This window comes from Erinaceus europaeus, chromosome X (assembly GCF_950295315.1).
Source record: "Erinaceus europaeus chromosome X, mEriEur2.1, whole genome shotgun sequence".
NCBI classification, from domain to species: Eukaryota; Metazoa; Chordata; class Mammalia; order Eulipotyphla; family Erinaceidae; genus Erinaceus; species Erinaceus europaeus.
The window spans coordinates 111,793,008-111,820,189 of NC_080185.1; the positions used below are offsets into that span (position 1 = coordinate 111,793,008).

General features: G+C 39.2%; 1 protein-coding gene across 1 annotated transcript in view; it reads right to left on the reverse strand.

Moving 5' to 3' along the window:
• POLA1 (DNA polymerase alpha 1, catalytic subunit) overlaps positions 1-27,182 on the reverse strand; it is a 323,415-nt gene that overhangs the window by 42,352 nt on the left and 253,881 nt on the right. The gene's annotated exons all lie outside the window — the stretch shown is intronic.

The following is a 27,182-nucleotide window of genomic DNA, read 5'->3' on the forward strand; positions in this document are numbered from 1 at the left end:
CAGAGCTGCCTGTGAGCTACAAGGTGATTGGTTAAGCTTGTTCCGGTACTATTTATGAAAATTAAATATGTCTGCACTTATGGGGACAGGGGGTTGTTGAGAGGACGTGAATATAGTGATCAAACTGTTACTAAGCACAAGCTTAACCTTACTCCTAACTGCCAGAAAGTCTATTAATTAAACATAATCAACATAAGGTAGTGAGGAAGGGGACAAAGTGAAGGGTTTCATTAACTACAGGCAAAGTAGAGGCTGATATTTGCATTTCAATGATGTCCCCCAGTTTAGAAACTGACCAGTCAAACCTGAAACCAGCCCATCAACAAACTACATCTCACTAATCCTAAAATGGGTCTTTCTCCCTATATTTTATTTTTAAATTATTTTTATTATTGTAGTTATTATTGTTGTTGTTATTGATGTCCTCATTGTTGGATAGGACAGAGAGAAATGGAGAGAGGGGGAAGACAGAGAGGGGGTGAGAAAGAAAAACACCTGCAGACCTGTTTCACCGCCTGTGAAGTGACTTCCCTGCAGGTAGGGAGCTGGGGGCTCGAACCAAGATCCTTACGCTGGTCCTTGTGCTTGGCGCCCCCAGCACTTAACCTGCTGTGCTACTGCCCAACTCCCCTCTCCCTATATTTTAGTATCTCTGAGACCAGGAGGTGACTTAAGCCATCGAGATTTTAGATGTAATGATATATGCTAGCTGATGGAGAGGTTATAAGTGACTAAAGTAAATGAACTTGCAAACAAAACAAAACAAAACAAACAAAATAAAAAAACCAGTCTGCCTCTTTTAGAACAAAGATGGTTATGGAGGGTGTGTGTATGGGGGGGGGCAAGTACACAAAACTTTGGTGGGGGTGTGTATGGTGACTTACATGCAGCATATGTGGGTATGAAAATATTCCTGAAATCTGATCATTTTATAAAACAATGGCAAGTCTCTAATAATACATTTTTAAAAAGTTACACTGGTCCTACTCAAACCACCACCGAAGTTTCCTCTGGGATTCTATAAACACCACTAGATCCTAGACCAGTAAGAAGACTAAGGAAGAAGGCTGTCCTGGTTGTTTACATGTTTCTGAAGTCTGAACACATCTCAAAACATGCTCTTTATCCAGACTAGGAACTCTGAATGAATATCAATGTAAGATCCAGGATCCCTAATTTTGTTACAAAGAATGCTGCTGTGGTTAATGAAACAACTCCAAGTCAGTTTGCTTGGTCTTGGAAAAAACCTAGCAAAGCTTGAATTCAGGGGGAATCAGGTGCTTGCCACTGGGTCAGTAACTAAAGAAAACCTTACAGAAACTTTCTTTTTCAAAGGTTAAGAGTTAAAAACACAGACCATGTAATAAATAAAATTGCTCTAGAGTCCTGTGCTGTCCAATAAAGTAGTAACTAATCATGTGATTATTACAATTCCAACCAATCAAGATTAGATACAATTAAAAATGCAAAAAAAATTTCAGTTTCTCAACCATACTGCTACTTAGCACTTGTGAATGGGGACAAATGAATGAACTTCACTAGTACTGTTCTCACTGGTGAAATGAATATGTAATCATGCCATGACAAGATCAGTCTGAGGGGCTGAGGAGGAGTTCAGGGAGTAGAGCACATGCTTTATATGAATGAAACCCTGGTCTCAACTCCCACCATTTACCACCACACTCTAAAAACAGTTAGTTGCCAGTAAATTTTATATTTTATATGATTTATTAGGACACTGTAACCATTTTTTCTAGTGTCAGCTGAATAAATAAATACAGAAAAAGAATAAGTGCAACTGCAGACAAATGCACTACAATAGCCATACAAAAGTGAGAGGAATGAGTGCAATAGGCTATGGCAAACTGGAGAACCCATGCTCTGCTTACACTGCTCTGGCTGTTTCTCAGCTCAAGCATTTTAAGAATGTAGCGCTAGTATAGCCAGATGCTTTAAAAAAAAAAGGGGGGAGGGGAGTCGGGCTGTAGCGCAGTAGGTTAAGCGCAGGTGGCGCAAAGCACAAGGACAGGTATAAGGATCCCAGTTCGAACCCCGGCTCCCCACCTGCAGGGGAGTCGCTTCACAGGCGGTGAAGCAGGTCTGCAGGTGTCTATCTTTCTCTCCCTCTCCTCTCTGTCTTCCCCTCCTCTCCCCATTTCTCTCTGTCCTATCCAACGACAACAACAATAATAACTACAACAATAAAAAAACAACAAGGGCAACAAAAAGGGAATAAATAAATAAAATAAATATAAAAAAATTAAAAAAAAAGAAGAAGAAAAAGATTAAGTGTATATGGTGCGAAGCATAAAAACTGATGCAAGGATCCTGATTTGAGCCCCAACTTCTCACCTGCAGGGGGATCGCTTCACAAGCAGTGAAGCAGGTCTGCAGGTGTCTTTCTCTCCCCCTCTCTGTCTTCCCTTCCTCTCTCAATATCTCTCCATCCTATCCAACAACAACAGCAATAACAACAATACAATAAAATAACAACAACAACAAAATGGAAAAAATGGCCGCCAGGTGCAGTGAATTCATAGTGCAGGCACTGAGTCAAAAAAAAAGATTTACTTACACTTTAGAGAGGGGATGAAAAAGGAGGCTTCCAGAGAAGAAGAACCCAGGGCGCTGCTCAGGTCAGGTATAGGGTGTTACTGATGACTGAACCTAGAACCTCTGGGGCTTCGGATAAGCATGTCTTGTGCTCTAACACTGGGCTAACTTCTGGGTCCTAGGTAATAATTTTTAACAGAAACTCAGAATTCTAGCTTTTTACATGAAATCTCCAGGTCTTTTTATCCAACCCCAGCCTTCAACACAGGGTTTCACTGCATGATTCCTCATTCCCAGTAAACTACTTCCCCCTCCTCACAGAGGATGAAAGGCTGAGAAGAAAGGAGGGAGAGACGGAGGTGCAAAGAAAAGGAAGAGAGCTACCTCAGCACTGCTTCACCACTTGTGCAGTTTCCCTTTGTATTGTTCTCCCCTGTGGTGGCTGAGGACTTAAACACAGGGTCACGCACATGGTAAAACGACTGCTCTGCCAGGTGAGCCATCTCCTGACTCCCCTGAAATCTCCAGTTTAAAAAAAAAAAAGAGCTAGTAACTAATTAAAAATGTTAAGTATTCTCCAAGCAAATTCAAACACATTTAGAGACCATATGTGGCCCACAACTGCCACTAAGTGACTCTGGTTTCTAGGCTCCTGTGGCAGCTATACTTCCTTCTCCATGGCCCCAGGCCTTAGGACATGCTGGCAAATAAATGCACATCTTTGACTCCTCACTGTGCCTCGTGGTGAAACAGAAATTATGTTTGTCATCCTACTGATTTTAAATAGATCGGCACTCCCCACACTGAAGTTGTTTTTGTCCCCCTAAAGTGATGCTTAGAGATGAACTCAAAGCCTTGTTTATGTGTGATACCACTGAGTGGTCTCCCAGGTCCAAGTTTTCATTTTCTCTTTAAATTTAGAGGGAAAGGGATAGAGAAGAGAGAGGAATAGAGATGAAGAGCATTGCTCTATGATCCAAAGAACCCCTGCCCCCAGTGCCATGGCTTGCACCCAGGGTCTCATGCTTGGTAAGTCATGCACTCTATGGTACATAACTCCCAAGCTTATTTCTAAGGTTACTAATACATAACACTTAAGAAACTCATGGACTCCAAATGCTTTAGGAAAACAAATAACCCAAATTTGGAAAAGTTAAAAAAATATATATGTTTGTTTGAGTCAAATGCCCAGAGATGGAGAAAAAGAAAAAAAAATTCATGCATGATTTTATGCTCAAGTTTTATTGCAATTAAATAAAGTATTTTTTATTGCTACTCCACTGAAAAATTACTGGAAATCTAGAGGACTATATTTTATATAAAAGCCATAGGTCTGTACTGATGAATGAGTTCACATATTTTTTTAAAAGTACTAATTTGGAAGGCTTAATGTCAGAAATCAAAGCAAATCTTTTAATTCTCCCAGTAATTTCAATTCTGCACATTCAAAAGCCCATTAAACTTAAAAGGTTTCTGTACTGTATATGGAAGCACACACTTTTTTATTCCAAGTGTACTTAACTGTGTTTTATTTTTTATCATATGCCCAGCCCAAGGAAGCAGCAGTTGCAGCCTTTTTATTCAGCTGACAATTCAAATACTGTTTCTCATACAAATATATGGTTTATCACATTTATTTATCAGTAACTTGGTACAATTCATAATGGCATTACAACCCCACTGTGTACTGAATACCACTTACAGTTCAAACTACTCATGATAAGCACTGTTACTTTCAAGAGAAGATTGGCAGTAATTAAAGGTCTTGTTTAGTAGTTGTTGGTAACTGTTTTTAAGAAGGAAAAAAACAATAGAAAGTAGTATAGATATATTTAATTTGGTAATTGTATTTTATTAATGAGTGCTATTTTGGACATATATTTTAACTAGGATTAAAACAAAGATGTACTAAACTGTTATCAATGCTCTGAAACAGGACACAGAAGTGTTTTGTAATTCGTCAATGAGAAGAATTGAAACATCTGTGAATTACATGGCATAAAACTAAATCATATCAGAACACTAATAATAATAATAAACACAACAATAGTACTTTGCATTTAGAGACCTCCTTTCAGAGGAATTTCTCAGAGTGCTTTTTTTTTTTTTTCCCTCCAGGGTTATTGCTGGGCTCGGTGCCTGCACCATGAATCTATCGCTCCTGGAAGCCATTTTTTCCCCTTTTTGTTGCCCTTGTTGTTGTAGCCTCCTTGTGGTTATTATTACTGCCATTGTTGATGTTGTTCATTGCTGGATAGGACAGAGAGAAATGGAGAGAGGAGGGGAAGACAGAGGGGGAGAGAAAGATAGACACCTGCAGACCTGCTTCACTGCCTATGAAGCAACTCCCCTGCAGGTGGGGAGCCGGGGGCTTGAACCGGGATCCTTACGCCAGTCCTTGTCCTTTGCGCCACATGCGCTTAACCCACTGCGCCACAGCCCAACCCCCCGGAGTGCTTTTTAAACACATGCTATTTCCTCCCCCTTTTTTTAAACAAATAAGACAACTAAATCAAAGAGTAAGAATGGTTTGCCCATGCCACAAAGTGAGTCAGCAGCAAACCAAGAATAGATTTTCTAACTTGTTCAGTCTCCTGCAATTATACTGTACAACAATTACTTGGTCAGGTTATATCTTGCAAGTTAAACCAAAGACATAGGTGTCTTCAGATTTCATGGGTTTACTATTTTTCGCTGTCCTCCCACACGCTAATAATAATTGTATTTAGGGGCCAGTGGTTGCACACCTGGTTGAGTACGTATGTTACAATGCGCAAGGCCCTGGGTTTGAGCCCCCAGCCCCCAACTGCAGAGGGAAAGCTTTGAGAGTGGCAAAGCAGTGCTGCAGGTGTCTCTCTGTCTCTCTCACTCTCTATTACCCCCTTCTCTTTTGACTTCTGGCTGTCTCGATCCAATAAATAAAGATACTAAAAATAAATAAATAAAAGATTTGTTTAAAATAACAATTGTGCTTGCAAACAGAGCCTGTTATCAACATGTGAGCCTGGTCTAGCTTCTGCTTAAGTGCGGGTGCTATGGGATGGTCCCAGAGAAGCTGGTGAAGGTCAACAGGCCCTTTGACATCAGATCATCATTTCAGTGACCTTTAGACACTAGGAATTCTACTAAAGACCAGCAAACTAAATCACAAACATGGAGTGCTAGAAGAAATTCAAAGATGGCTGGGAGTTGGGCAGAGGCACAGCAAGGACTGGCGTAAGGAAACCGGTTTGAGCTCCTGGCTCCCCACCTGCAAGGCAGTACCTGCACAGGTAGTGAAGGAGGTCTGCAGGTGTCTTTCTCTCTCTCCCCCTCTGTCATCCCCTCCTCTCTCCATTTTTCTCTGTTCTAACAACGACAATAAAAAAGGGCAACAAAAAGGGAAAATATTAAATATTAAAAGTTATTAAAAAAAAAAGAAAGACATTCAAAGATGGCAAGGGCATTAAAGGACTAGAACTCAGCAGAAAAACCTGGAGCAAATGGCAAACTACCATCACACAGATAGAAGTTCTATAGACAAAGGAGTAGGCCTGGGCAGGGGCAATCCTCACATGAGGCAAACTTTCAGACTCTTTAATTCATGCCACTAACACATTAGTTTGACTTGTATAACCTCAAGATCTGACAAAGCAATTTCCCAATTGTAACCATAAAGCATTATATTTCTATTATAAAGTTTTCTAAAAAGCACTAACTCCACACAGCATTTGTTAATGAACCATTGGGAGGTAATGATGGAGGTGCTGCCATCTCAATGTTTCTAGGCAAAAAGAGGGTGATCTGAAATGTTACAGCCAGAAGCAAGGCTGACTAAAGACTCTTTTCTAGTTCCAAGATCCTAAGGCTGGGATGGGAAGTAGGTCAGTCTAACTTTTTCTTCTGTTGGCAGACTCAAGTTTAAGACCAATCTCAGACCTTGGTACCAAGAAGTGTCCTTCCAAAGCTTTCAGGTCTCCATCCTGCTGCAGACTCCTTGGCACAGGCAACAACAGAAAGCCACAGGAGGATTCTCAGCCAAGATCCAGCCAACTAGGCCAGAGCTAAGTACTAGAGGACAGGAGGAAAAGGTCCCAGAAATCCAAACCGTGGATGCTCCTAGATGCCAGCTTGGATTAGCCTCCACCTCAGTTCCCTCCTAGTCACTCATCTAGTGTCCTCATGGACTCCTCACCTTCACAGCAGCTTTTGTGAGTAAAGGACATGTGCTTTACTACTAACTATGTTCAAACACATTTACTTCATCTCTAATTTGCTCATTAGCAGATAACAGTTTCTTCCTACCTACTTTCCCTTAAACAGTTTTTTTTACCTGCTTTCCTCTAGTGTATTTTCCACCTTCACTTTATTCTCTGACGCTATATTAGCTCATATAGCACCATAAATTATTCCTTTATCTAGGAAATAATTCATGTGTTTGACTTCATTTTCCTTTCTACTGTCTATTTAAATTGTTATCTAGATGCCACCCAATCTCCCTTTCTATATCAAAGTCAAACTTAATGCATATTTGACAAGAAGCAGTATTAAAGTCTGAAGAGTTTCACTAGCTCTAAGATTCTCAATACTGTGGGTGTGCATCAGAATTACCCAAGAGGCTTTTAAAAATACAGTCCCTGGGGTCCAAACCTAGACCTCCTGAATCACATTTAAGCGGTGGCATCGGGACTCCTGTCATCTTAAGAAGTGTAAAGATATACCCAGACATCAGAGAGATAGCTTAGCATGTTAGAGCAAAGGACTCACATGCCTGAGGACCCAGATTCAATCTCTAGTACTATGTATGGCAGAGCTGAGCAGTGTTCTGTTCTTAGTCTCTCATCCTCTTTCTCTTATAAAAATTAATTAATTAGGGCAGGGGTAGATAGCATAATGGTGATGCAAAGAGACTCTCATGCCTGAGGCACCAAAGTCCAAGGTTCAACCCCCCTACCCCCACCCCACCATAAGTCAGAGCTGAGCAGTGCTCTGGTAAAATAAAAAATAATAATAATAAAATAAAAATAAAGACAAAAATTAATTAAAGTATACATGCTGACTGCTAAGAAGTAATCTGCTGAGAGAGAGGTTTGGGAATCTCACTTGGCTCATTTTCTACATACTAATGCAGCTATTATTCCACCCACCCTAGGAAATAGCTAACAGTTAACACTAATAATTTACTATTAGTAGAACTTAATTTTTTTTTTAAAAATTAATATTTATTTATTTATTTCCTCTTGTTGCCCCTGCTGTTTTCTTGTTGTAGTTATTATTGTTGTTATTGGTGTCATCGTTGTTGGATAGGACAGAGAGAAATAGAGAGAGGAGGGGAAGACAGAGAGGGGGCGAGAAGGATAGACACCAGCAGACCTGCTTCACCGCCTGTGAAGCGACTCCCCTACAGGTGGGGAGCTAGGGGCTCGAACCGAGATCCTCACGCCGGTCCTTGCGCTTTGTGCCACATGTGCTTAACCCGCTGCGCTACCGCCTGACTTGCAGAACATTTTTAAGGGACAGATCCAGACAAAATGGTAATGAGTTGTGTTTCAACCTTTTCCATTAGTGCTGGTAGTAACAATCAAATCTATTTTTTCTTTTTCTAAATATTTATTTATTCCCTTTTGTTGCCCTTGTTTTATTATTGTTGTTGTTACTGATGTCATTGTTGTTGGATAGGACAGAGAGAAATGGAGAGAGATGGGGAAGACAGAGAGGGGGAGAGAAAGAAAGACAGCTGCAGACGTGCTTCACTGCCTATGAAGTGACTCCCCTGCAGGTGGGGAGCTGGGGGCTCGAACCAGGATCATTACGCCAGTCCTTGCACTTTGCGCCACCTGTGCTTAACCCGCTGCGCTACCGCCCGACTCTCCAAATCCACTTTTTCTAATATACTTGTGACATAAAATGCTATTTAAATATATAATAAAGGAAAATAGTCATCAAGAGAAATTTTAAGACCCTTGAGAGTAGGACCATGCCTCTTAAAACTGAAATCATTTAGTAAATGAAAATTGATGATTTAATACATGTCTGGTACTGTATTAGATTCTGGGGGGTACAAATAGGAACAAGACACAGTCCACAGATACATAACTATAATACTATGTGTTAGAATAGTGGACTGATTAACACAATACTGTTGGAAGTGATAAAATGATATTGATTGCAGGCCTACTATGTGTCATGCACATTTAATTTTTTAAATATTTATTCCCCTTTGTTGCCCTTGTTTTATTGTTGTACTTATTATTGTTGTTATTGATGCTATTGTTGTTGGATAGGACAGAGAGAAATGGAGAGAGGAGGGGAAGACAGAGAGGGGGAGAGAAAGATAGACACCTGCAGACCTGCTTCACTGCCTGTGAAGCGACTCCCCTGCAGGTGGGGAGCTGGGGGCTAGAACTGGGATCCTTATGCCGGTCCTTGCACTTTATGCCACCTGCACTTAACCTGCTGCACTACCGCCCAACTCCCCCCCTTTTTTTTTTTTGGCAACTGGGTTATTGCTGAGGGTTGGGTTGGTGCTTACATAACTCCACTCTTCCTGGTGGCCATTTTCCTCCTTTTCTTTCTTTTTTTGCTAAAAGGTGAGAGAGAGAGAGAGAGAGAGAGAGAGAGAGAGAGAGAAAGAGAGACACTTGGAGTAGCACTACTTCAATGCTCATGAAACTTCTCTCCTGCATGTGGGGACAGAGGGCTTGAACCCAGGTTCTTAGACCATAGTAACATGCATACTCTGCTGGGTGAGTCACTGCCTGGCCTCCAGGCATTTTTCTAGGCATCTCATCCTGTTCCCATATTAAATAGAGTTTCATTTAAGAAGGCCATGAGGTAGCTGCTATTCTCACTGCAGCTGTAGGTGTGCAGCACTGGGATAACTCATGTGCACCAAAGTTAGTTATCTAAGCAAGAGGTAGAAAGCCTGAATTTCATCTGGTCATTCAGGCTCCAGAACACAGCCTGAACGTAAACTTTTAGCCACTACTCTATCCTGCCTTACAGGAGGCCAGGTCAGGATCCTTGGTGTTTTAACAGATGCTAGCTGAAGAAGAGAAGGGACAAAATGACAAGTATTTACAGAGTGCTCACACCAAGTGCCTGAAATCTCTTCTTCCAAACACTCTTGAACACTACAGACTAAATCCTAAGAATGTTTGTACAATTCTTCATAAGCTTAGGCAAATGACATATCATTTTCCCTCCACTTTAGTAATGGGATCAGAAGCTAGGTTTTCATAGCTAGCCCTTAAATCTATCCCTTCACTTCTGTATTCCTCCAGTTCTGTGAGCTTATACTATTTGGGAGCCAAAATAAAAAAAATGACAATTTTCAGAACACTGCTTCTAAGGCTTCCCCCACATACCCTAACTTTTCCCAGTAACACACTGCTGCAATGAGAAATATATATATTTCCTTAGAATTTGGAGAAACAGGCAAATCTAAAGAGATGATATTTCAGATTGAAAGAAGGAAAAAAAAGTTTCCTGATTCAGGACTAAAGGCTGCTGCTAGCAGCTTGTTTTGTTCCCAAAGATCAGCACACAAAAGTCTCACAGAGCTGGAGGAAAAAGATCTGGATGCAAAGTTAGATGGGGGTGTGTGTGCGAGAGAGGATTCCTATCATTCCTTTGGGAGAAATAGAAAAATAACAAAACCTCTATAAAAGAGATGAGCAAGTCTGCTGTGAAAGGAATGACCTCTCACATATAGAAAAAGCAATTTGCAACTGCAGATTTCATTGGCATAAACGACCTCCTTCAAAGAGTGAAAAATCTCAATGGAAAGCCACTATATAACCATGAAAGGCTTTGCCGGCTATTTGTTGAGCTGTATACAGACTAACAAACAGGAGTGGTTAACCTGGCGCACCATGCACTATAGAGATATTTTTTTAAGTAGGCTTAGTCAGCTAATCTTGTTGAGATTTCTCTCATACTACTGATTTCTTATTCTCAAAATAAATTAAGAGGCTTCATTCAAAATTCCCTGTGGTCTACCAGCTTGAGTTTGTTGGGTGTCTTTGATTGTCTCTTGTCTTTAGATTCCCTGCCTTGTCTCTTTAGATTCTGCCGTGCCCTTTGGTGTTTCCCGTTCAACCATGCCTGGAATAGCTAATTGCATAGTAGCATAATTCCCACCCGTCATACAAGGAATAGCAGAATCTTGCTAATTCACACCAGTGACTGAAAGACTCCTGTGTAAGTTACTGAATTATGCAAATGAGCAATAAGTGAAGAAAGATGATTCAAAATTGTATTTCATTCATTTATTTTGACAAGTATAGTTTAGTCTTAATTATTTTGAAAAATTCTTTGTAGCATACTAATAAATTTACTGTGGTATGTTTGTTAAAAGTGATAAAGTCTTTACTCAGACAGACCAGAGTATGCTCTGTGGAGTAATTCCCTGAAGACAGGCTCAGGTTCATTTTCTTCCTCCTATCTTGGATTTTGCTGACTTTTTTTAGAATCAACATGTGTGTGCGTGTTAGACAATATGTAGTATAAAACAATGGCATAGAAACCATTTTAGTAGCAGACATTTCTTCAGAAACAGGTCCTACATATGTTTAAACTTCATCATGATGATAGTGAAAAAAAAACATGCTCTAAGTAAAACATTTTTATACTTGATGGTCATAATGCTAATAGGATTTTATTTTTATCTTCTAAATAAAACTACCTCTGTCTGTCATTCATCTCTTTTAATTCCTCTTTCTGTTTTGTTTTGTCTTGCCATACTTCTTTCTTTTAAAGACGTCTGTTTTAAGATAAGTGGATATATCACAGTATGTAACATTTTCATGTCAAAATACTTACATTATTATATTCTGAGTTAAATTATTTAAGATAGGAAAACATTTTGATACACTTCTGACAGATGTATCCTGCAGGATGAAGTCAACTTTTTTCAAAGCACCACCACTGGAGACAGTGGAGAGTGAGGGGAAAACAGCCTTTGAGCTCACACAGACCAGTCTCTCAATACTTTCTTTAAAAAAAGTTATTTACTTATTTATTATGAGTGAAAACGAGAGACGGGTAAGTGAGTGACCAGAGCACTGCTAAGCTCTGGCATATGGTGGTGCTGGAGATTGAACCAAGAATAATAAGAAACATAAAAAATACATGACTACATCTCTGTATCTAGTGAAACCTCATCACTCACGCTTCAACCTCAGACCTGGATCCCATGCCCATCAGGAATCCTTCCACGAGCTATATATATCCGGTGATCTTATAGCACTTCAGATTTGTCCCTTGTTTGGGGGTGACTGGCTAACAGACTGAAGTTTCCCTAACAGAGTAAGACACCTATGATAAAGAGAAGGCTGGGCTCTTGGTTCAAACCCTGGCTCTCACAGCACTGAGGGAAGCTTTGGTGCTATATGCTGTCTCTTTCTCCCTCTTCCCCTTTGTTTCTCTTCTATAATAATTAAAGTCAGCGTGAAGTGAAGCCCTGGAAAAGGGCGGGGGACGGGGAGAGGGAGAAAGGGTCATGAGTTGTTTTCTTAATTTGAAAAATGCTAACTACTTTGATACACTGGAGTAGTTAACAATGAAAAAATAATGGAAAGGATATGAATGTTCTCTATAAAAAAAAGTCCCATGAATAAAAATAAGTGCTTAGAATGCATGACTAAAGAAATGATCAGAAGTACTACTATGTCTAAGGCAGGAACTTGGTTTTGCTTATACTTGTATCCTTTATGTAACAAACACTTATTGAGTGAATGGGGGGGTATAAAGGAGGGCAAAATAGGGGGTTGGGCAGTGGCGCAGTGGGTTAAGCGCACATGGCGCAAAGCACAGGGACCGGCATAAGGATCCCGGTTCGAGCCCCCGGCTCCCCACCTGCAGGCAGGTCCCTTCACAGGCGGTGAAGCAGGTCTGCAGGTGTCTGTCTTTCTTTCCCCCTTTCTGTCTTCCCCTCCTCTCTCCATTTCTCTCTGTCCTATCCAACAATGAACAACATCAACAATGGTAATAATAATAACCACAAGGAGGCTACAACAACAAGGGCAACAAAAGGGGGGAAAAATGGCCTCCAGGAGCGGTGGATTCCTGGTGCATGCACCGAGCCCAGCAATAACCCTGGAGGAAAAAAAAAAAAAAGGAGGGCAAAATAGAGAAAAACAGAACTAGAATAGGTCTGACTTTGGTGATCCTACAGTAATTCTTTAAAATAAGAAATGTACCTCAGTGCCTGAAATTAGCCATCAAATCTATCTTCTTGTGAGCATAGCTGGTTTAAGCCTTTAACTTTTAGGTATGATGCTAAGGTTAGCAGGGTTCACAGACCAAGGAGAGAAAGAGAAAGGTTCCCCAGAGCCTTTACATGGGAAGAATGCAGTCAATGGTAATTGAATTGAACTCAATGGCAGGCTCCTAATTCCATTTAGTTACTACCCTATTGGCCATGAGTAAGAGAATGCTGTTGGACCTGAATAAATCCATGGTACGGATTAGAAGAGCTACGATGAATTTTCTTTGTATATAAGGGGTCAAACTTATTGTCCATAAATGACAGTACTAGTAACAAACAAGCACTGATTAATCATGTGAAAATCAACCTCAGGATCTGGGGCTTCTGGGTAACTGAAGATATCACAAGGACACAGCTAAACCTCAAATATTATAGTTGATTCCCTTAGTGAAAACATATCCCTAGCTCTCTCTCTCTCTCTCTTTATATATACCCTGCAAAACAGTCAGTCAGTTTAAACATTAAAATTTTCACTGTAATGGGAAAGGTGAGGTCTAAACAAAACACTAACCACCAGAGGTTATTCTGATATGATACATGCAATCGATAAAAACAAAAACAAAAGCAAAAGATGAAGAAGATGCAGGAAGTACAAGTGCAGTCTCACTGAGGGAGCATAAATATTCCTGAGAAGAAATGTTATCACCACAGAATTGAAGTAAATAAGAAACATTAAATTCTAGGCTAAGTAAATGAGCAAAGATTCGCAGGAAGAAAAGAATATGCAATTTAAAAATAACCCACAACTACTAGAGAAAAATTCCAGACTCAGATTAAACCTGTTTAGATCCCAAGTACCTCTGAAAGCAGAAAACAATTCTGGATGACTACAAATCCTCTCATTTGCTGGAGGCAAGAAGGGCTGGCATTCTATCTTTCACTAACTTTTATGGTTATGCAAAATAACTCATGCCCAAGGCGCTGAGGTCCTAGGTTCAATTCCTAGTATCACCATAATTCACAGAGCAGTGCTCAGGTAAACAATAACAACAATAACTAAAAGTTAAAAATCCACATTTTTAAAACTGGTATAAAAAGTTCCAAGTTACTAATATAAAAACAAAAAAATGCTTTAGAAAGATTTTTTAAATATTTATTTTATTTATTTATTCCCTTTTGTTGCCCTTGTTATTTTATTGTTGTAGTTATTATTGTTGTTGTCGTTGTTGGATAGGACAGAGAGAAATGGAGAGAGGAGGGGAAGACAGAGAGGAGGAGAGAAAGATAGACACCTGCAGACCTGCTTCACCGCCTGTGAAGCGACTCCCTGCAGGTGGGGAGCCGGGGTTCAAACCGGGATCCTTATGCCGGTCCTTGTGCTTTGCGCCACATGCGCTTAACCCGCTGCGCTACAGCCCAACTCCCCGCTTTAGAAAGATTTAAGAAAAAAATGAAATGATCACAGACCTTTACTAAGACTTCATTTAAAAAAAAAAAAAACACAGCCCAGAGGTGGCACAGTAACTAGAGCTTTGGACTTAAAAGCATGAGATCCCAAGTCTGATCTCTCGCAGAATGATGCTCTGGTTCTCACTCTCTCATGTAAATAAATAAATAAACATTTATAAAGCTAAAGAAGAGGGGCCGGGTGGTGACACACCTGGTTGAGCGCACATGTTACAATGCGCAAGGACCCAGGTTCGAGCCCTGACTCCCCACCTGTAGGGGGCCCCAGAGGTCCCAGGTTCAATCTCTAGTACCACCATAAGCCAGAGATGAGCAATGCTCTGTTGGAAAAAAAAAAAAAAGAAACAGAAACATAATACGTTTTAAGTGACTGATCTGATACATTTCTAGTGAAAAGCACAAATTCTGAAGAAAAAAATTTACTGTAACTATGTTTACCCGAGTGCCTCATTTAGGACATTCTAACAGATTATTGCAGATGTTAAACAAATATCAATGATTTAACATTGCCGAAACTTACAGTTTCTATCAAGACCCTTAAAGAATCTACTCTCAACTCTGCTATGAGTATTACAAGCCCTTTCCTCCTAATTAATCTGCAATTAATTCAACCAACCTCCAATTAATCTTCTATAACATTATCCTACTTAGACAATAAAGCAGTCTCTTGACTGGGTTTTAAACCTGGGCTAAAATAGACTACTTCAGACCAAAAATGGTTCTGGGATTTCTCTTTGTAGTGTAATTTAGATGTCATACCTAATTTGCTGTCATGACTATTGTTTCACTATGCAATTTGTATGTCGTTTTGAATGGTAAAGGCATCATAGCTTTATTGAATTAAACCTTCTGCCTTTATTTAGGGTCTGATGTTACATGTTTGTGTGTGTATGTTTATAACTCAAAAGCTGCTTTTGACATCAAGTAGTAGTAGAAGGATTATACTCTTTTGATATGTTTGTTCCTATCTTGGTAAATATATACACAAAGTGAAAAAACTCTAATAACTGTAGAAATAGAATTTTAATATTATTACCATTAAAGACATATATAGCTAAATAATCCATCCACACTGTAAGAATTATAGAAATCCTGACTGTTTTGTAACCTAAATAATTTTGACTATCAATTCTATTCATCACTTCCTTCCTTGGGGGAGGGATCGGTCCTTTCCATTGATGGTTTTTGTGACATAGACCTCAAACATTACATATTTTTACCACAACTTCACAATCATAAGGAAGTTTTAAAGCTCTCAGACTTTAGCTCAAAAGGACAAAGGCCACCTTGCTGATACGACAATATTAAGTTCAATGTAGTTATTATTTTTTTCCCAGTTTCAGTCCTTGTCTTGGCCTCTGGATTCTAGTTCTAAACTAAAGTTACAACTAAGATGACTAACTGTGAAAAACCCTCCAGTAGACCACTGGAATAGCCTTTAAGTAATTTTTAGTGCATAAAATTTCATAAAGTTTTTACTAGATAATTACACTTCCTGATTTTGTAATTAGTGGAAGTACATGCAATTACATAATAATTATGATAGTAATTACGTAATTAAGATGTATAATTATGTAGTAAAAAACATCATGGAAATAAAACCATCTACTGTGTAAGCACAATACATTTTAAAAGTAAATTCACTAGCTCAACTGTTTAAAAATACTTTTCTTCAAAATAAAGTGATTGGTTCACATTATGGTCTAACTGCTTGAAAACCTTTTAATATTTTTCCCCTCACTGGTGACAGAAGTAATTTTGTAAAGTCCATTAAAAAATCTAATTAGGCTTTTCCTTCTCTCATCCCTCAAAACGATGATGTTTTTGGAGATAAAGACCATGAACCACAGCATTACTGTACTTGCACTACAAAAGGGACAAGGAGCCTGCCCATTTAAAAGACATAACAGAAATAGATTTCATAACACTATGTATCTGTTATCAAAGCATGCCAGCAAGTCCATTTGTTCTTAAAAGTGAGTGTGCTTGTACAAAAACGGGTTTAAAGAGAAGACATGTTATTAGAATCGGGGAGGTTGTTGTCCAAATATATGGCAACTTTCATATGCTACTTTAGCCATCCTAAAGAAGATGACAGAAAATATCGATGGACAGCAGGACATTTTCACTTATAGTCAAAACACAATGACAATAATTTCCTAGAAATGTAGTCACATTGTAAAAGTATCTGTATTTAAAAAAACCAAACTAAACCATAGCTGGCAGTGTACAGAGATAGAAAATGAAGCATTGAATAGGGGCTGTGTGCTGCCGCTGCAAAACACCAACTTTTTCCTTCTTGTACGGAACAGAAAAGCACTGAGACCCAGCAATAATCCTGAAGGCAAAAAAAAGGAGGGGGGCAAATATATATAAACATATAGACAGTTATAGAAATAATAGTCATGATGGCAGAGGAGGGTCATGGGGAAGTTGAATTGTTATGTGGAAAACAGGGAAATGTTATGCATGTACAAACTATTGTATTTTACTTTCACCTGTAAACCATTAATACTCCAATAAAGAAAAAAAATAGTCAACCCATGCTACTGCAGTTACCTCTGATATCTCATAGTTCTGTAAATCACTATTAAATCACCTTAACTTTCTTCCCCACTAGGCTTATAGCTAGGACTCTGTGCATGCATGTTTCTAACACTGTACGCAGTCATGTTCATTTTCTCCCTTTTATTGGCTTACAGTAAGTACAGTTATTACACATGTGTAAAATTTCCTGTTTCATCATGATACATGCCTGAAAAACACTCACCTCCAGCCTAGGTCCCCCTCTACTATCATGTACAAGGACTTGGCACCACACCACCGCAGTCCTTTGCTTTGGTGCAACATACCAAATCCAGTGCAAGTTCTACTTTCTGTTCTTGTTTTCCAAGTTCTGACCATGAGATCACCCCATATTCATCCTTCTCATGGTGGCTTACCACATGTAACATTATTCTATTTTTAATTTTTTACAGCACTTTGGTTTTATTTCTCTTTTTTAATTTTTAAGATACAGGGTCAGAGGGAGAGACAAAGAGAGAAGGAGCAAGATCACAACACTGCTCCATTGCTTGTGAAGCTTCCCCTGTGTAGTTGCTCCCGTGTCAGGGGCTTGAACACAGGTCCTTGCACATGACAATCAATATGTGTGCTCTACTGGGTGAGCCACATCCTGGACCTTTTAGGTAATTTAAAAAAATAAGGAAATTAAGATTAAACATATCCATCTCAAAAATATATTTTATAAAGAAAATTGCTTTTCTATTTCTAATATTTTATTTATTTATTTATTTATTTATTTATTTATTTATTTATTTATTTCCTCCAGGGTTACTGCTGGGGCTTGGTGCCTGCACTATGAATCCACTGCTCCTAAAGGCCATTTTTCCTGTTTTGTTGCCTTTGTTGGATAGGACAGAGAGAAATCGAGAGAGGAGAGGAAGACAGAGAGGGGGAGAGAAAGATAGACACACCTGCAGACCTGCTTCACTGCTTGGGAAGTGACCCCCCCTCCACAAGTGGGGAGCTGGGGGCTTGAACCAGGAACTTTACACCAGTCCTTGCGCTTCACTCCACATGCACTTAACTTACTGCGTTACCGCCTGACCCCCAGAAAACTGCTTTTCATAAATATTGGGTTGCTGGAGAAGTCCTGACACTTTTTTTTTGCATAGAAAAATGAGTTATGGCTTTTCTGACAACCCAATATAATAATACAATTAAATTGTTTTTACTAGGGGGACTAATGGATTACAGTAAATAGAGTTGTTGGTATAGAAAATTTCTCAGTTTTCTGTAAAACACTCTAACCCCCAGCCTAGGTCCTCCTCTATCATCATGCACCAAGACCTGAACCCCCCCCCCCCGCCCTAAACACACAGGGTCCTTTACTTTGGTGCAATGCACCAAACAAAGTCCAAGTTCTGTCTTATGTTTCAGCTTCTTTTCTTATTTCTCAGCTTCTGTCTATGAGTGAGAACATCCCACATTCATCCTTCTGTTTCTGACTAATCTCACTTAACACAATCCCTTCAAACTCCATCCAAGATGAGATGAAGAAGGGGAATTCATAACTTAAGAGGTTTTTTTTTTTTTTTTTTTAATAAAAAGGAAACACTGAAAAAAACCATAGGATAAGAGGGGCACAACTTCACACAATTCCCACCACCAGAATTCTGTATCCCATCCTCTCCCCTGATGGCTTTCCTATTCTTTATCCCTCTGGGAGTATGGACCCAGGGTCATTATGGGGTGCAGAAGGTGGAAAGTCTGGCTTCTGTAACTGCTTCCCCGCTGAACTGAATATGGGCCCCAGATCAGAACAAATCAATGGGGTTTACAGTCAACAATATTTATACACCTTTCCCATATTTGGGAGCTACTTTCTTCCCTGATCCAGCTTTCTGGTCCTTTTTCCAGCTAGGACATCATCTCCCCACACAATAACTTGGATCCACCTGCATATCAGATGTCAGGCTCAGGAAAAAAAAAAACTAGTATAGAATTCATAATTTTTAATAGATGAGTAGTATTCCATTGCGTATATAAAACACAACTTTCTCAGCCACTCCTGTGTTGTCGGACACCTAGTTTGCTTCCAGGTTTTGGCTATTACTATTTTTTAATGTTTCTTTTTATTTTATTTTTTTATTATCTTTATTTATTGGATAGAGGTATCCAGAAATCGAGAGGGAGAGTGACAGAGAGACACCTGCAGCCCTGCTTCAACACTTGCAATGCTTTCCCCCTGCAGGTGGTGACTGGGGACTCGAACCTGGGTCCTTGTGCACTGTAACATGTGAGCTCAACCAGGTGTGCCACCACCTGGTCCCAACTATTACTAATTTTACACAGATCTTTTCTGGATGGATGTGTTTGATTTCTTAGGCTATGTCCCCAGGAGAGGAATTGGAGGGTCATAGGGTAGGTCTATTTCTAGCCTTCTGATAGTTCTCCAGACTGCTATCCACAGGGGATGGACCAATTTACATTCCCACCAGCTGTACAGGAGGTTCCTTGTCCCCACAAGTGCTCCAGAAACTACCAAATACATAGAAGAAAATATTCAAAAAACTCTTTTCTATTTAAATTTTATAGGCATCTTCAATAATACAGACCCAATTACAAGGAAAACTAAAACAAAAAATAAACCAATGGGACTGCATCAAATTGAAATGCTTCTGCACAGCAAAATAAACCACCACCCAAAGAGACCCCTTACAGAATCGGAGAACAACTTTACATGCCATACAACAGACAAAAAGCTAATAACCACAATATATAAAGAGCTCACCAAACTCAGCAACAAAAAATGACCCCATCCAAAAATGGAAAGAGGATATGAATAGAATATTCTCCATAGAAGAGATCCAAAAGGCCAACAGACATATGAAAAGATGCTCCAAGTCACTGATTGTTAGAGAAATGTAAATAAAGACAATGAGATACCGCTTTACCTCTGTGATAATAATATACTTTAGGAGTAAGTTAGTGGTTAAGTGAGTTTCTACACTTATTCAGAATATTTATTTATTTATTTATTTATTTAGAGAGAACTGGAGGTAGCATTCTCGCATGAGATGCCAAGGACTGAATTGAGGATCAGATTCTTGGAAATCCAGCACTGTATCTGCTGTGCCACCTCCCAAGCTTTAAGCTTCTTTAGTAGGTCTGATTTTTTCAGGTGTTATTAAAAACAGAAGCCAGACCTTCCACCTTCTGCACCCCAGAATGACCCTGGGTCCATACTCTCAGAGAGATAAAGAATAGGAAAGCTATCAGAGGAGGGGAGGAAATACGAGTTCTGGTGGTGGGAACTGTGTGGAGTCGTACCTCTCTTATCCTGTGGTTTTTGTGTTTCCTTTTTATAAAAAAGTAAAAAAATAAAAAAGTTCATTTCCTTGGACTTAAAAAAGCAATATAAGAACTTGACCAGATAAGATGTCTCTAACATGGCTTTGTTGGTGCCTTGTGAGGATTTAACACAGTAGACTATCAGCTGGTTTCTAGGGGACTTCAGGGGCTGTTTGCTTTTACTTCAGTACTTATAGCAATGACAAAGCTCTCTTGCATTCTTACACTTTAGCAGTTCAGTAAAACAGGAGTGGAAATCCTTAACAGTGAAAAGGACCTTGCCTTACGACCTGTAGAAATTATGCGAAGCATGTGCTCTACTCTTAAGCTACATCCCTGGCCCCCTTATCGATTTGCAAAAACAGTACTTCTAGGTATAAAGAGACTCTATTGAGGGGTTGGGCTTAACAGATGTTTTCCATAAGGACAGGGTCAAATCACTGTCTTTGTGAGAAATCTTGTGCTATAGCTCATTTTTACTTCAACAAAGCCCTAAATTTTGGCATAACAAATGCAGCATGCTGAATGGAGTTCATAGAAGTTCAGCAAGCAGAATCTGTTATGGACTGAATTCTGTCCCCTGAGACTCATAGCAAAGTCAGGTTGAAGTCCTGACCTCAGAAGCTTTGAAAATGACTATAGGGCCGGCAAGATAGCTCACATGGATAGTGCACTTGCTTTGCCATGGATACAACACAGGTCTGATCCTGTCCCCCACCACACTGAAGGAAGTTCTGGTGCTGTGATGTCTTTCTCTCTGCTCTATCTCTTTATCCAGAGAAAAACAGTTGGTCTGGAGTAGTGAGAGGGGGGAAAAAAAGTGACTGTGTTTAGAGACCAGGCCATTCGGGAGGTTTCCTAATCCAATACTAGTGCTGCCTTATATGAAAAGACTAAGACTCAGGCAGAGGGAGGGCCATATGATAAAGCCAAAGAAAGAGGTCTCCTAAGAAACAAACAATTGCTGCCAATACCTTGACCTCAGAATTCTAGTCTCTGGAACTGTCATGAAATAAAGCTTTCTGTTGTTCAAGTCACCCAGTCTGTGGTACTTTGCTATGACAGACATAACTGACTAATATACCAGTCTACTAGGAGTATCTAGCAGAGAAAGAAAAGAAACAGACAACTGGTAAGGAAGAACAGGAACAGGAAAATATATGTATATTTTAATAAGAATAAGATCAAACATTGAAGTAAAATGGCAATTAGTGTTGAAGAGAACCAAAAAAACAAGCCACACTCACAAAAAACATTTCTGATAAAGAATTATTATCCAAAATATGCAAAGAACTCTTAAAACTTTGAGAAGGCCTCATGGCGCAAAGGTAGCATGTCTGGCTCTAGAACTCCTAAAACTCAACAATAAGAAAACAACCAATCTTCTTTAAAAATTCGAAAGCAGGGAGCCAGGCGGTGGTGCAGCAGGTTAATCGCACGTGGCACAAAGAACCAAGGATCGGCATAAGGATCCCGGTTCGAGCCCCTGGCTCCCCACCTGCAGGGGCATCGCTTCACAGGTGGTGAAGCAGGTCTGCAGGTGTCTTTCTCTCCATTTCTCTGTCCAATCCAAGAACAGTGACATCAGTAACAACAACAATAATAACTACAACCACAATTAGTAATAGCTAAAACCTGGAAGCAACCCAGGTGCCCAACAACAGATGAGTGGCTGAGAAAGCCAATGCTCATGTTCAGCGGGGAAGCAATTACAGAAGCCAGACCTCCCACCTTCTGCAACCCACAATGACCTTGGGTCCATACTCCCAGAGGGATAAAGAATGGGAAAGATATCAGGGGAGGAAATGGGATATAGAGATCTGGTGGTGGGAATTGTGTGGAGTTGTACCCCTCCTATCCTATGGTTTTATCAATGTCTCCTTTTTAAAATTAATAATAATAACTACAACAACAATGAAAAACAACAAGGGCAACAAAAGGGAAAAATAAATATAAAAAAAACCGAAAGCAGGGGTCGGGCAGTAGCGCAGTGGGTTAAGCACACATGGTGCAAAGAGCAAGGACCGGGCATAAGGATCCCAGTTTGAGCCCTGCTCCCCACCTGCAGGGGAGTCACTTCACAGGTGTCAGGTTAGCAGGTGTCTCTCTTTCTCTCCTCCTCTCTCCATTTCTCTCTGTCCTATCCAACAACGACAAGATCATCATCAGCAACAATAAAACAACAAGGGCAACAAAAGGGAAAATAAGTAATAAAAACAAAATTTAAAAAATTTCCAAAAGCACCTCACAAAGATATACAGATGACAAATGAAAAGGTGCTCTAAATCATGTCATTAAGTACAAGCTACAATAATGAGATAGAACTACAAAGCTATTAAAATAGCCAAACCCTGGAACACTGGTAACCCCAAATACTGGCGAGAATATGAAACAAGAGGAACTTTATTGATGCTAGTAGGAATGCTAAATGGCAAAATCATTTGAGGGAGATATTTTGCCAGTTTCTGATAAAACCAAACACACTCTTACCATAAGATCCAGCAGTTATGTTCCTCCATATTTACTGAAAGGAGCTGAAAACTTATACTGACACAAAATTTTGCAGCTTTATCCATAATTGTCAAAATTTGGAAACAACCAAAATGTCCTTCAGTGAGTGAATAAAAAAATAAATTGTGGTACATCTAGACAATGGAACATCATTTAGTGCTATAAAGAAATGAGCTGTCAAGGCATAAAAGACATAGAAGGAAGTTAAAATGCAGCTAAGTGAAAGAAGGCAATATGAAAAGCTACATACTATATAATTCCAACTACATGACATTCTGAAAAAAAAAAAAAGGCAAAACTACGGAAAAAGTAAAAAGATCAGTGGTTTCCAGGGGCAAGGGGACAGGAAGGGATGAATTGGAGAGCACAGATGATTTTAGGGTAGTGAAACTACTCTGTTACTACATTAGCAGATGCACATCATTACACACATGTTCACCTCACAGAATGCCAAACACCGAGAGTGAACCCTAAGATTAGCCTCTGATTATCAGCATAGGCTCACAGATTATAACAAATGTCCCACTCTAGTGAGGGATGTTGATCATAGTGGATCTGTACATTCACAGGGGCAAGAGACTGTATGAGAAATCTCTTATCTTCCACTCAATTTAGTGGTTTGTCACACTTAGTGGCTGCTAAATCTACCTGTCCTCTATGGACTTAAGAGTTCCTCCAAAGCAAGGATTTGTTTCTCCCATATCAAGAATAGTATTTATAAGTGTATATGCGTGCATTGTTTTTACCATTGTCAAATAAACAAAATATAAAAGATATGGATGAAAAAAAAATGAGACTCCCCCCCCTCTGGAGTTTTTAAGCAGATGTAAATTTAGAGACTGGCAAAGATTTGAACTGATTCAGGTCTCCCCCAAACTATACACTTATCCATACTCAGGCCAAAGCCCCATGGGATGAGGCAGTCAAATAGGACCATTATGTGCTGTCATTGTGGAAATGGATTTTTACTTCATATATTGCAACTACGTTCCTGTAAAACTTCCTTTGGGTCTATTATGCCATCTGTGTACATTCTGGAGCAGTTATAATAATAATGCCAAAGTCCCACAGAAATAAGATTTTTAAAATGTTATGTAGTTACAGTGAATATGCAGTAAACACTTCACCAAAGTGAATAACAGTCCCTTACCATTTTAAAAGAAAGAGAAAAATACCAAATGGGGTTAATTCACATTATGGACTAATGGCCTGTAAACATTAATATGAAAGCAAAAACTGAAAAACGCTTTGACAAGACTTACTTTTCACCATAAATATAAACTGCTTTCAAATAATTTGTGTGTTTTTTCCCAAGTAAAATTGCCAAGTCTGAAACAAAAATTAAAACCACCACCCAGATACAACCCTTAAAATACAGGTTTTATAACAGAAATGGTAAAACAATTTCAGTGAAGGGAAGGTTGCTAGGTACTGACAGTGAAGGAGAGTCTAAGGTAAATACCCACCCCCCCCCCCCGGCCTGTTCCAGGGCCCTTGTTGACAGACAACACTTAGATTTCATTCTTAGCAATATAGCTGTATTTAATGACTGTCATTTCTCACCGGACTTTTGATGTTAATATCTATTGATGCTCTGGTCTTGGTTCAAATTGAATCAACATATTTATTCCCTGAATCCCACAGATTTTAAATTCCTTTCCCATCCAATTTAAGTGAGAAGAGAATACTACATATGCTATATTAATTTACACTTAATGATCTCCCCTCCTCATGGAATATGAGAATATTCTTGTTCTACAATTATTTTCTGTGGACTATGACTTATATTCAATTCTCCATTATTTAGAAACCATCCAATTTATACAGCGTGTCCAGGACAGGAGTCCAATCTTGGGTACACATCAGAATTATCTAAAGGCAATTTAATAGTAAGTCAAACCTCCTAAACTCTACCCCACACCTTTTGAAATAGAAGATGTGGGCATAGCAGTCATAGATTTGTGGGTTTTAGATGACCCCAGAAAACTTGTAGAAAGAGAAGATCAAATATTACTTGTTAGGAAACTGCTGCTGTTGGACCATGGATAAGCAAGACCTAGAGTTTCAGTTTATATTCCTCCACTAACAAATACCCTACTATCATTTAGCATTATGGAATGAACTACAAATGCTCTGAGCACATGAATTCTAGTGAATTCATCCCTAAACTGCAAGCTAAGAATAATATGCGGAAGGAAGCTCAAAGGAAAATAGTTTTAATAATAAAAATTCTGTAAATAAAACAGAAGGTTCTGGGAACATTTTATGAAGTTCTGTCAGATAATTTTTTGCCATTCTCGCCCTCTTTTCTTTTTTCAGTGCTACCAGGGTTACTGCTGGTGTGCAATATTTGCATGACCCCACCATTTCTGATGATCACTTTATGAATAGAAGGAGTAGAGAAGGAGTGATAGAGACAGAGAGAGAAACATCTGTACCACCGCTCCACTGTTTGTGAAGCTTCCCCCCTGCAGGTGGAGACCAGGGGCTTGAAACCAAGTCCTCAAGCATGGGAACATGTGCACTCTACTGGGTGAGTAACCCCCACCCCTATCTTTATTTTATTTTATTATTTTTTTTCTTGGTAAACCAGTACTGTTTAGCTCTGGCTTATAGTGTGAACTTCTTACCTCAGAGTCTCAGGCAAGGAAGTCTTTTGCATAACCATTATGCCATGGCCCTAGCCCTATTATATTTCTTTAGCCTCTTAACAAGTAAACAAACATATCAATAATTTACTTAGAGCCAATTTTTCCCTAGACTTTCTGACATCATATTTATTAGGCGCAAATGACAAAAACCTGCCTCTGTTTTGAACTTGTAACAAGACCACAAAGACTATTTAAGAATATATATATATATATATATATATATATATATATATATATATATATATATATATTTGGTCAACACTTCTCCCCTTTTGCCAAACTAGAAGCTTTCAAATGACTAGTCCACTTAGTTTCTACAAGAACAATGTACACTCCTTGATTTTCACTAGAGTCAACAGAATTTAAAAACTGCTGATCATAAAAGACTGCTTCAGTCACTTAGATAAGAATGCTGGAGATGTTTAGTAGAGGACTCTATTCTCTTGTAGTACAAGAATATCTAGGGAACCCTTTGGGATGGCTAGATTTAGAAAGAAGCAACAAGTTATAATATACTGATACCTAGAAAGAAGTAACACACCTCACAGAAATAGCCAATATACTCATCAGAGAATAAATGCTTACTCCTCTCAATTGGTAAGACTTTTTATGAGTTTTTTTTTCTCACAAAAGAAAACCAACTATTTAAATATGGGCTACATACCAGCCATGAATGGGAGTTAGAAAAACCTAATTATTAATGCATAGGAAGAATTTCTTCTCTACATAAATTTTACTGATTCACTGAAAATATGCTAAGGAAATATGCCAAGTCATTATTAATTATCTACAGACAAGACAGTGATATCTGGTCTGAACCAAGCTCTCCAATAGTTATCAGTGTTTCATATCCCCAAATTGCAAAACCAAACAATTCGATGCATTTTTATGTAATGGCTAACCTATCTGATAGATTGAAAAAACCCAACCTAACTAAACTATGATTAGAGCTGAAAACAGTTAAAATTCAATCAAGGGCAGTATTGGGATTCTTTTTTTTTTTTTTCTTGCCTCCAGGGTTATTGCTGGGGCTCCTTGACTTCACTGAGAAGCCACTGCTCCCAGAGGCCATTTCCCCATTTTGTTGCCCTTGTTGCTGTTGCAGTTGCTGTTGTTGGATAGGACAGAGAGAAATCAAGAGAGGAGGAGAGACAGAGGGGAAGAGAAAGACACTTGCAGATCTGCTTCACTGCTTGTGAAGCGACCCCTCCAGCAGGTGGGGAGCCTGGGGCTCTAACGTGGATCCTTATGCCAATCCTTGTGCTTCGCACCATGTGCACTTAACCCACTGTGCTACCATCCAGCCCCCAGTATTGGGATTTTTTTTATGTGAGGAAATTCAGAGTTTCTTTATGCCCTTGTGGTCTCCTCCAATCCTAATTCTTTATGTCCAACAAAATGGTGAATTGACATATTCACTGAAAAACAACAGAAACACTGTTGGTAACTAATAAGAAAAATGTGTAGCTTCACCTTTTTATTTATTTTAGTTATTCATTTATTTATTTATTTTTGTGTATGGGTAATAGAAAAACTGTCAATATGATTTTCAGGTTGGAGAAGAAAAAACATGCACTTGTTATGACATTTTCAAACACATGAAGTTATGTAACAAAGCCTTTCCCAGACCTATTAAGCCCAACCGTGACTAAGTCTTGTGCGAGACTTCCAGGCAGCACCTGATTATCTGGGCCCAGGTGCCTACTTGCTCTCCCAGGATGGACTCAATAAAAGAACTCCACCCCATCCCTATCTTTCAAAATGGACCTAGGCTTTTAGTGAACAGCAGACACACTCCAAGTCTATTTTTTTGTAGTAATATCTGGTTTTTTGTGGGCCCAACGATCACATTGCCTATGCTTACTTTATTACAATTACTCAACTCTATAGAAAATAGCATTTTCAAAATATAGCATTTAAAGAGTCCTTTTTGTACTGTTCCTCCCCCAAAGCCT